The sequence below is a fragment of the Eucalyptus grandis genome, chromosome 2 (assembly GCF_016545825.1).
Source record: "Eucalyptus grandis isolate ANBG69807.140 chromosome 2, ASM1654582v1, whole genome shotgun sequence".
Classification (NCBI taxonomy): domain Eukaryota; kingdom Viridiplantae; phylum Streptophyta; class Magnoliopsida; order Myrtales; family Myrtaceae; genus Eucalyptus; species Eucalyptus grandis.
The window spans coordinates 9,582,351-9,591,575 of record NC_052613.1 but is presented as its reverse complement, the minus strand read 5'-3'; the positions used below and the strand labels follow the sequence as shown (position 1 = coordinate 9,591,575).

The 9,225-nt window shown below is 37.4% G+C and overlaps 1 pseudogene; it reads left to right on the top strand.

Moving 5' to 3' along the window:
* Positions 1-576: 576 nt before the first annotated feature.
* LOC120290474 lies at positions 577-1,645 on the top strand (annotated as a pseudogene).
* The last annotated feature ends 7,580 nt before the right edge of the window (positions 1,646-9,225 follow it).

The following is a 9,225-nucleotide window of genomic DNA, read 5'->3' as shown; positions in this document are numbered from 1 at the left end:
GTTAGATTAAAGAGACTTGACTTTCTTTGCGGAATTTTGTTGTGCTCGCAACCAAACAGGAAAAAGCTTCTACCTCCATTAGTGATGCCAAAATCTAACCATGCATGCAGTTGAAAAAAATAACATTGATAGATTTGAACTCTGCATATAAAACAATTTTTTCAGGGTGGATCCAAGCATGAGCACATGCTTCCATTCAAGATATACACATGATCTATCGCACTCTAGGAAGCACTCTTTTACTAGTTTCATCGCAACTTCATTCAGGGTTTATTTGATAAGCATTTGTGTCCTAGCATGGAAACGTGGCATTTAAGAGACAAAAGCCTTAATAGTTAATTTGTTAAATTGTGTCTGTCGTTGTCTATTTTCTATAAAGATTCGCAACTTAGAAGCCTCAATAAAGTGATGAAGTGAGATTGCTATTCTGAAAGGTTCCATGTTTTTTCAAGAATAGCGGCATCGGGAGTTGGAATTGGGATCACCCTTATTTTAATGCTTTTCTTAAAGAAGAAACCATTGATCAGAAGAATTATGACTTTGATCAAGCAAAGGAGTGAACATTTTGATGGCGAAATGAAAATCGAGGGACTTTTCTCTTCGAGACGATATACCTACAACGACATTAAGAGGATGACCATCTCTTTTGAAGAAAATTTAGGCCAAGGAGGCTATGGTTATGTGTACAAAGGCAGGCTTGAAAATGGTCAGCTTGTGGCAGTCAAGCTTCTAAAGAAGCTTAAAGGCAACGCTGAAGAATTTTTCAATGAAGTTGCGAGCATAAGTAGGATTTCTCATGTCAATGTCGTCAACCTCCTGGGATTCCATTTCGAAGGAAGCAAAAGAGCTTTGGTTTATGAGTTCATGCCCAATGGCTCCCTCAAAAAGTCTATATTTAACAAGAGTAATACACTAGAGTTAGATCAACTATTCAGCTAGGACACATTGTACCTGATTTCCCTATGCGTAGCTCACGGGCTAGAGTACTTGCATAGAGGTTGCAACACAAGGATCTTGCACTTTGACATAAAGCCTCACAATATTCTTCTTGATGCAAACTATTGTCCTAGGATTTCCAACTTTGGTCTTCCTAAGATATGCCCAAGACAAGAGAGCATTGTGTCAATGTTAGGTGCTTGAGGTACCCCCGGACACATTGCTCCGGAGCTGTTCATGAGGAATATTGGAAGGGTTTCTCACAAATTGGATGTCTGTAGCTACAAGAGGAAAAAAAATTGAAGTCACAGTAGATCATACAAGTAAAACGTACTTCCCTCATTGGGTCCACCAATGCCTGGAGCTTCGAAAAGAGCTTGGGCTACACAAGATCACAAATGAAGAGGATGAAGTAATCGCCAAGAGGATGATTGTAATTGGCTTATGGTGTATTCAGATTGATCCAAAAGCTCAACCATGTATGACCCAAGTTGTGGAGATGCTAAAAGGAAGTGATGATGCCTTGCAAATTCCTCCCAAACCATCATTGTCAGTACTCTCAAGATCACTCGCAATTTATCCATGTGAAAGTTCGTCTCTACAAGAGAGTAATGACTCAAGTTGGGGTTATTCAATATCAATTATATGAGACCTACATAGTTTGTAACAGACTATTTGAAAAGAAACAAGAACTACAGAACTAATGATTATTAAGCTACTCAAATGTCTAGGTTAAATTTCTACAAGTATGAAGCAAAAAAAAAGAAAAGGAAAAGAAGTGAAAAGTGCATTGTTGAAACATAAATTTTCAAATATGGGTCTCCATTGCATTTGATCAAAATTAGGGATCTAATTTATCACATAAGTTGACCCCCTAACTCAAGAAATTTTGACCCCGTAAAATTTAGTATTCACATTGCTTGGTACATCTCATCATGATTAAGCACATAATGATTTCAGAATTTTTACTATGGTGTGGATAATCCAATTCACAGATAACAACTAAAAAAAAAAATAGAAAGATAAATATAATAAGTTAAAATAAATATAACAAATAATAAAAATTTAATAATAAAAAAGGGAAACAAGGCTCGGGATCATTTTATACTTCTTTTTTCTTCTTTGGTCAGTGATCATTTTATACTTTACAAACACATTAAATGTGCCATACCAATTAACCACGAAGAACGGCCCTCATTTTGAAGCCCATCTAGCGCCCAGCCCATGAGAGAGGCCCTTAATTTTGGCCCACGAGAGAGTTTTGGTGGCCGCCCACACGCTCTCAAATGGAGGAGCATGCATTGGCCCCTCTCCCTCCAACGTATATGAGGTGTTCCATGGTCACATGTAGCTGTCCATGAGGTCTTGTTTGGTCCCGTTTACCTCAAAAAATGATCTGACTTTTATTTATTAGTGACATGTGATAGACTTAGTAGCTGACAACAGGTTTTAGTCATTTATAAGCAAAATTATTGACAACTTAAAAAATCAATAACTTGAAGAATGAACAACTTGAAGAATTGACAAATTGAAGGAATTGACAAAAACTTGAGTCAACAATCTTGAATGCAACCGTCAATGTAGTAGAATAAAACAACTGTCAAGATAGCATAGTAAAAAAATCATTAGATCGTTCAGATTGTGTTGTCAATGTAACCGTTCGATAACTATTTATAATCTCTGCTTGTAACCTCCGTTGGTAATGGTTGATAGTAAGTTTAAATAGCCGCACCCTACTCTTCGAAGACCCTCACCCTGCACCCAAACAAATAAAGAAGACCCTCACCCTGCACCCAAACAAATAAACATGTTATCTTTCCATTGCTATATGGTAGTTATAGTTTTTAGATTCATGTCTTTAATTATATTCCAGCGTGTTTCTTAGCCGTAGATTCCAAATTCACATTGTCGATTAAATTTCGATGTTTATCTTTGTTGTTGTCTTTGGGTGCCTCGTCATCAATTAAATCTTGGCATTGAATCTTTATGTTCTTAGACTTTGTCATCTATTAAATTCTGGCAAAATTTGCATACTCTTGGTTTAGTTTGAAGCAAAGTTATTAGTTTTATTGTGTACCTATAAATATTTCCTATTTGGAATCGCCACAAAACCTATCTTCTTAATAAAAAAAAACCAAAGAACAACTTACGGTGAAATGTATCTTGTCACAGAGTCGAATTTCAATATAACATTTGTTTGGCATGTCCTATGAGACAACTTGTGGTTCGCTTTAGGGAAATTCAATGCCAAGAACAATGAATCATCGAGAGCTTGACAATGCCGTAGGTAACAATCCCATTGGTAGTGACAGGCTGTGCATCTCAAATCTTCAGCCGTTAGTTGAGAGGCAAAAGAAGGCCAACGCGAGGTGGCAGACCTTTCTCGACGTCTCACTAAAGAACAATTAAAAAAAGTTGCGCCAAATCATCATATGTTGGCCACCATGAAGAGATTGTTCGAAGAGTAGGGAAACAATATAGCCAATTATATTGTGAGTCACATATAAGATGGGATCAAGCCAATCATCATCAATGCCATGAATGATATTTTCTTGACACTAGGATCGTTCAATCAACTACCATTATCTAATCCAATGGTAACAAGGTACTTTCACAGTCTGTCATTATTTATTGATGCCAACAAAGTTAGTTAGACTAGTCAATCCCTATAAGTATAATGTAAAGGCCTAAATCTTCTAAGCAAGGTTACAATGATGAGAATAATTAGGTTGATGTTGGTCGAAATAATCGAATTAATGACAATAATTTGGCAAACAAACTGGTCAACAGACTAGTCATTTGCCAAATGTTGAAGATGTAAGGTTAGTTCCACCCAATATAAATATTCCTATTAGATATTAACGTTTACAATCCGACAAGACCAACGTTACCACCTAGGAGGCAAAACAGCCATCTATATCCAAAGTTGAACATAACACTGTTTGTCAGAGAAGTTTGACGACAATTGGGATTAGACAGGGGTGTTATCATACTTATTTTCAAGAAACCACATTTCTGAATGAGTCAAAAACCAGCATTCTCCTAGAGGTTTGAAATCTCTGAATTTTCCATGTTTAATAACTAAGATGACCAACCAACCATTGAACGCATTAGTTGATTTATAGGCTAGTGCATAGAAGGAGGGACAAACGAGTTCTTAAGACTTAGAGATTATTTCCTTTATCTTTGTCAAAAAATGCTTTTATCTAGTATACTGATTTACCACCTAATTAATGTGTAATTGGATAGAGATGAACGGACAATTCCATTATCAATTTTATAAAACGATATTTGATATGTTGATTGCTGACTTGGCCACCCTTTATCAATACAATAACGAGTCAATTGATCAATTTGTCGCTTGATCTAATAAAATTTGAATAGACGTCTTATTTAACTCTTAGAGAAATGATTCGCAAAAGAACGCCAATTTAGTCATTTACTAATCCAAAACAGCGTGGTTCTGCCTTGCCCCAAATCGTTTGTTTGCCCTAATCATTTTTGAACCCTCAACTGTTGGTCCAATCATTTCTTTGTGGCGAATCAAAGGTTTATGCCCTAAATCATAGACTTGGAGTTCTCTTTTTCGTTGATTGCAAGTTTGTGCCCTTCCTCTTCTCTTCACATGTCGGTCTTCTTGTGTTGGGGGAGGAGACGATCCAAAACAGCATTAGATCCCTTCTCAATTCATGCAACTCGTCTTGTGGGAGCCTTTGCGGCATTGAGTAATATCGATGGTGTTAGGATTTGGCACACAAACACAAAAACATAGAGAGTACAAATGAGAAAGAGCAATTCGAAATACAAGGTTTTTACCCTGATTCGTCCTTAAACTAAGGTTACATCCAACAAAGGATTTAACAAGCGGGACTCCTGTGCCTTCCTGTAGAGAGTATAAATTACACTCCAATAGATGGTGGAGAGGACGGTATGGACAATCTCGAAGCCACTCACCTCCTCACAGGTATCGCATCTCTGCACTTGTGCCGATGTTTGCGCCTTTCAATTTTTATTCAACCTAGGGCGTTGATTCAGTAGAACGTTCAAGTCCTTTTCTGCAAATTGCTATAATTTGTATTCTTCCTTCCAGTCCTTTTCTTCATTTGAAGGAAAAAGACTTTCCAATCTAGATTGCCATCGATGGAGCCTGTAGGCATCGTGGGGTATATACAATTTTCATTTTATTTATGTCAAGTTAATCGTTAGTCATTTTCGTGTAATTTTCGGGGAGTTTCGTGATGATCTTTTGTGGCCCGAATGGAACCCTTTAGAGGCATTACGTGTCTGGTCATATTTCCGTCACTTTTCTATAAGTTGGTGGCCAATTTAGTTCAATTTCCAACATTGTGTTTAGTTTTAGGGGCATCACATGTAGTCTCGATTTATATGTAACTCATTGTTATTATGTGGGAAAAATCAACAATAAAAAAAAAATAGAGTTGCATTTATTTTATTTTTTTGGTTGAAGAGTTGCATTTAGTTAAGAATCACATTTTTAGGACTTGGTTAATTCATGCTTACCCTAGTTTTTATTTGGTTCAAAAAGTTATTTTTTTTGGGTTCATCTAGTCTAGGAAATCGAATTCGATAGCTAGGTCAATGGCATGTTTAATCTTATGCATTACTCACGGGGTCCTTCCCTGGGCTTAATAATAAGGCCATAAATTCCTAACATGGCTCGTGTTTATCCTTTATCATACTTTATCTTACATTGACGTTATTATGTTTTGTTTGACTTTGTTTTGTTTAAATTTGATTGTATAAACACCCTTTGCTTGATTATATAGAGTGGCACATTTCAATTCTTTAGGAAAATATAAAAGTAAAAGATAAAAAAGATTGCATGATACATTATTTTAGCAAAAATTGAAGAGAGAGAGAGAGAGAGAGAGAGAGAGAGAGAGAGAGAGAGGAAAAGATACTAATTTAGGGCGTTCAATGAGTATTTGGCGTAACTAAGTCTACAAACTGAATCTTTAGTTGTAAAACAAACTCCCTCATATTACTAGATCTTTAGGGCCTGTTTGGCAACGTGCCAAACAGTGCCGCATTCTGAATTTTTGTTCCCGGAATCGTTTGGGACGAGAATCGCGTTTGGTAAATTTTTTGTTCCCGGAACGATTTTGGACAAGATTTGAGAATAAAAAAAAAAAAAATTGATTCTACGTCCGAGAATCAGAAAAAGAATCAAAACGTAAAACCCTTGGTTGCCATCCGCCATCGCCCGCCGCCGTCCGCCACCGCCCGCCGCCGCCCGCCGGTCGCCAATTCGCCGCCGGTCGCCGGAGGCTCGCCGGGCCGGGCGAGGTCCGACAAGCTCGCCGGAGGCAAGCCCGACCACCGGCGAGGCCGGGCTCGGCCGGATCTGGGCGAGGCCAAGCCTCGCCGGTGGCTAGGCCGAGCCTCGCCCGGTGGCCAAGCCGGCCTCGCCCACCCCCGAGGCGGGCCCGGCCACCGATGGGGCTGAGCGAGCCTCGCCGGCAGCTAGGCGAGGCTCGGCCTCACCGAATCGGGCGAGGTCGAGCCTTGCCCGGCCACCGGCGAGGCTCGGCCTCGCCGGATCCGCGAGGCCGAGCCTCGGCGGGCCGGGCGAGCCTCACTCGGCCCGCCGGCAAGGCTCGGCCGACCTCACCGAGGGTCGGCGACGCTCCGGTGAGCGTCGTCGGCCCTCGTCTGGCCGGTGCCGGTCCTACGGCGACCGCCAAATGAAGAAGAAGAAGAAGAATAGAAAAAAAGGGAAAAAAAAAGTAAAAAGTAAAGAAATTATTTAAAATTTATTTAAAAATCAAAAGAAATTAATTTGGAACATAATCAATTAATACGGTACCAAACGCAATTCTATTCCGAAATCAAAAATTTTAAATAGTTACCAAACGCGCTTTTTTTACTCGGAATCGGTTTAGGAATGAATCAAAAATAATCATTTCTAGTCGAATCGGCTCCGAACAGAATCGTTGCCAAACGCGCCCTTAATCTACATATAATAGATTACTAGAAACTTTGAAGAAAAACAATTTTCATAGTAAGCACCACCTCGAGAGGAACTATTTGTGCGCACTTGGTTACTTGACAAACCCCTCGAAAATTAAGCCCCTTTGGAATGTCACAACATGCATTATTTCATATTATCTATGAGTTTGTCATTTATCCATATAGGATTTAGATTGTGCAATGTTAATCATATGTTAAAACACAATTTACTTAATAATTTTCATTCATGTGAGTCCAATTCACATGATCCCTTGAATCGGATTAGTCTGTGAGCAAGAAAATTGGTAAGAAAGATGCAAAAATAATTCATACAAAGAAAAAGGAACCAAGGAAGTTAAAAACTAAGGGAAAACTATTGTTGTACACACTATGTCGATTTGTAGGTGACACAAACATATGTTGAATGAATACAGCAAAACCCGGTCATAGCATTGACACTACAACTCGACAGCAATGTAATCTTTCCCTAGAAACTAGAGACGCGGAGTCTGCCCTCTTTTACATGATGCAACTTGATATTCATGCATCTAGATTTTAACCATCATAAACTCAAGCCTTAGTTGAACATGTTGAAACACAACACACAAGTTTCCTTCTCGATGATGACATCAACTTATTTAATGATGCTAATTTCCAAAAGTACATGATCATCATAATAGACATTAGATAGACACTTATGGTCTATGGTCTTACGGTTTATAAAGTGATCAAGTCAAAGAATGAGACCTGAGTAAAAGTCTTAAGTTTCATCACACGCAGTTTCTAGATCGTCAAACCAAGCTACATCTCAACAACCATTCTCTCAAGTTGGACTTTCTTTTATTCTTTTTTTTTATCCTTTTTTTAACTTCTTTTTGCGTGTTATTTTCCTTCATAAAGCACCTGATTGTATCATCATCTCTCTCTTTTTTTTCTTGATTTTTTTATGAGAAGGATGTCGCAACTTTTACCAAATTCAATGAATCGTGAAATTCTCTTTTGATATACATACATTTGCTTGTATGTTGATTTACGCGTACATGGTAGTTAGTTTATATCCATAAAATCTTGTTTAGTCCCACTCACGCCAAAAAAATGATCAACTTGTTTTATTAATTAATACCATGAAAAATATCAAACTGGTGTAGTTAACAAAATTACACAAAATTAATTTTTTGACTATCAAAAATCTCAAACCGGTACACATGTAATAAATTTACCACAAAAAATCCACAACTGGTACATTTGTGATCAATTTACTTTTCATTAATTTTTGTTAAATTTAATAATATCACCAAAAATACAAATTTGGTACACCCTTAACAAATATAGGGTAAAACCCAAAATCAGTACACTCGTTAATTGTCACCTATCATTAAATTCAACAATTTGACGGTAAAATATAATGAGAACTAACAGAAGATAAATTTACCACAAATTTACCAGTTTGAGATTTTTTATGGTACTAACTAATTATTTATTATTGACATCTGATATAATTAGTCAATAATAATAAATTTTGGTCATTTATTAAAAAAAAATTATTGACAACTTGAAAATTCAATAACATGAAGAATGAACGGCTTGATGAGTCAACGGCTTGGAGAAATTAACAAAAAAGTGGAGTTGATAATCTCATATGCAACCATCAAAGAAGTATCCATCCACATAGTGGAATAAAGTAGATGTCAAGATAGTATAGTTAAATAAATCATCAAGATAATGTAGTGAATGTAATCGTTCGATAACCATTTATAACCTCTATATGTGATCTCCATTGGTAATTGTTTATAGTAAGCTTTAAATAGCTACATTGTACTCGTCGGAACCCTCCCCCACAAACAAACAGACAAACAAACAAACATGTTATCTTTCAATTGCTACATTCTAGTTGTAGTTTCCAAATTTGCGTTGTTGATTACATTCTAACTTGTTTCTTAGTTGTAGATTATAGATTCACATTGTCAATTAAATTTTGACGCGCATCTTTGCTGTTGTCTCTAGATGCCTTATCATCGAATAAATTTTGGCATTGCATCTTTACGTTCTTGGACTTTGTTGTCCATTAAATTCCAGTAAAGTTTGTGTACCTTTGGTTTAGTTTGAAGGAAGGTTATCAGTTTTATCATGTACTTGTGATATTTCCTATCTAGGAACTAGACCAGTCCCTATGAGAACCACCGATTTTGGGTGGGTTCAGTTCAGTATTGGGCAATTCAGGCAGTTGCTGGTTCTTTGCACACCCCTAACTCATGGGTTCCTTCTCGGGGCTTAATAATGAGGCCATAAATTCCTAATACGGCTCATATTTATCCATTA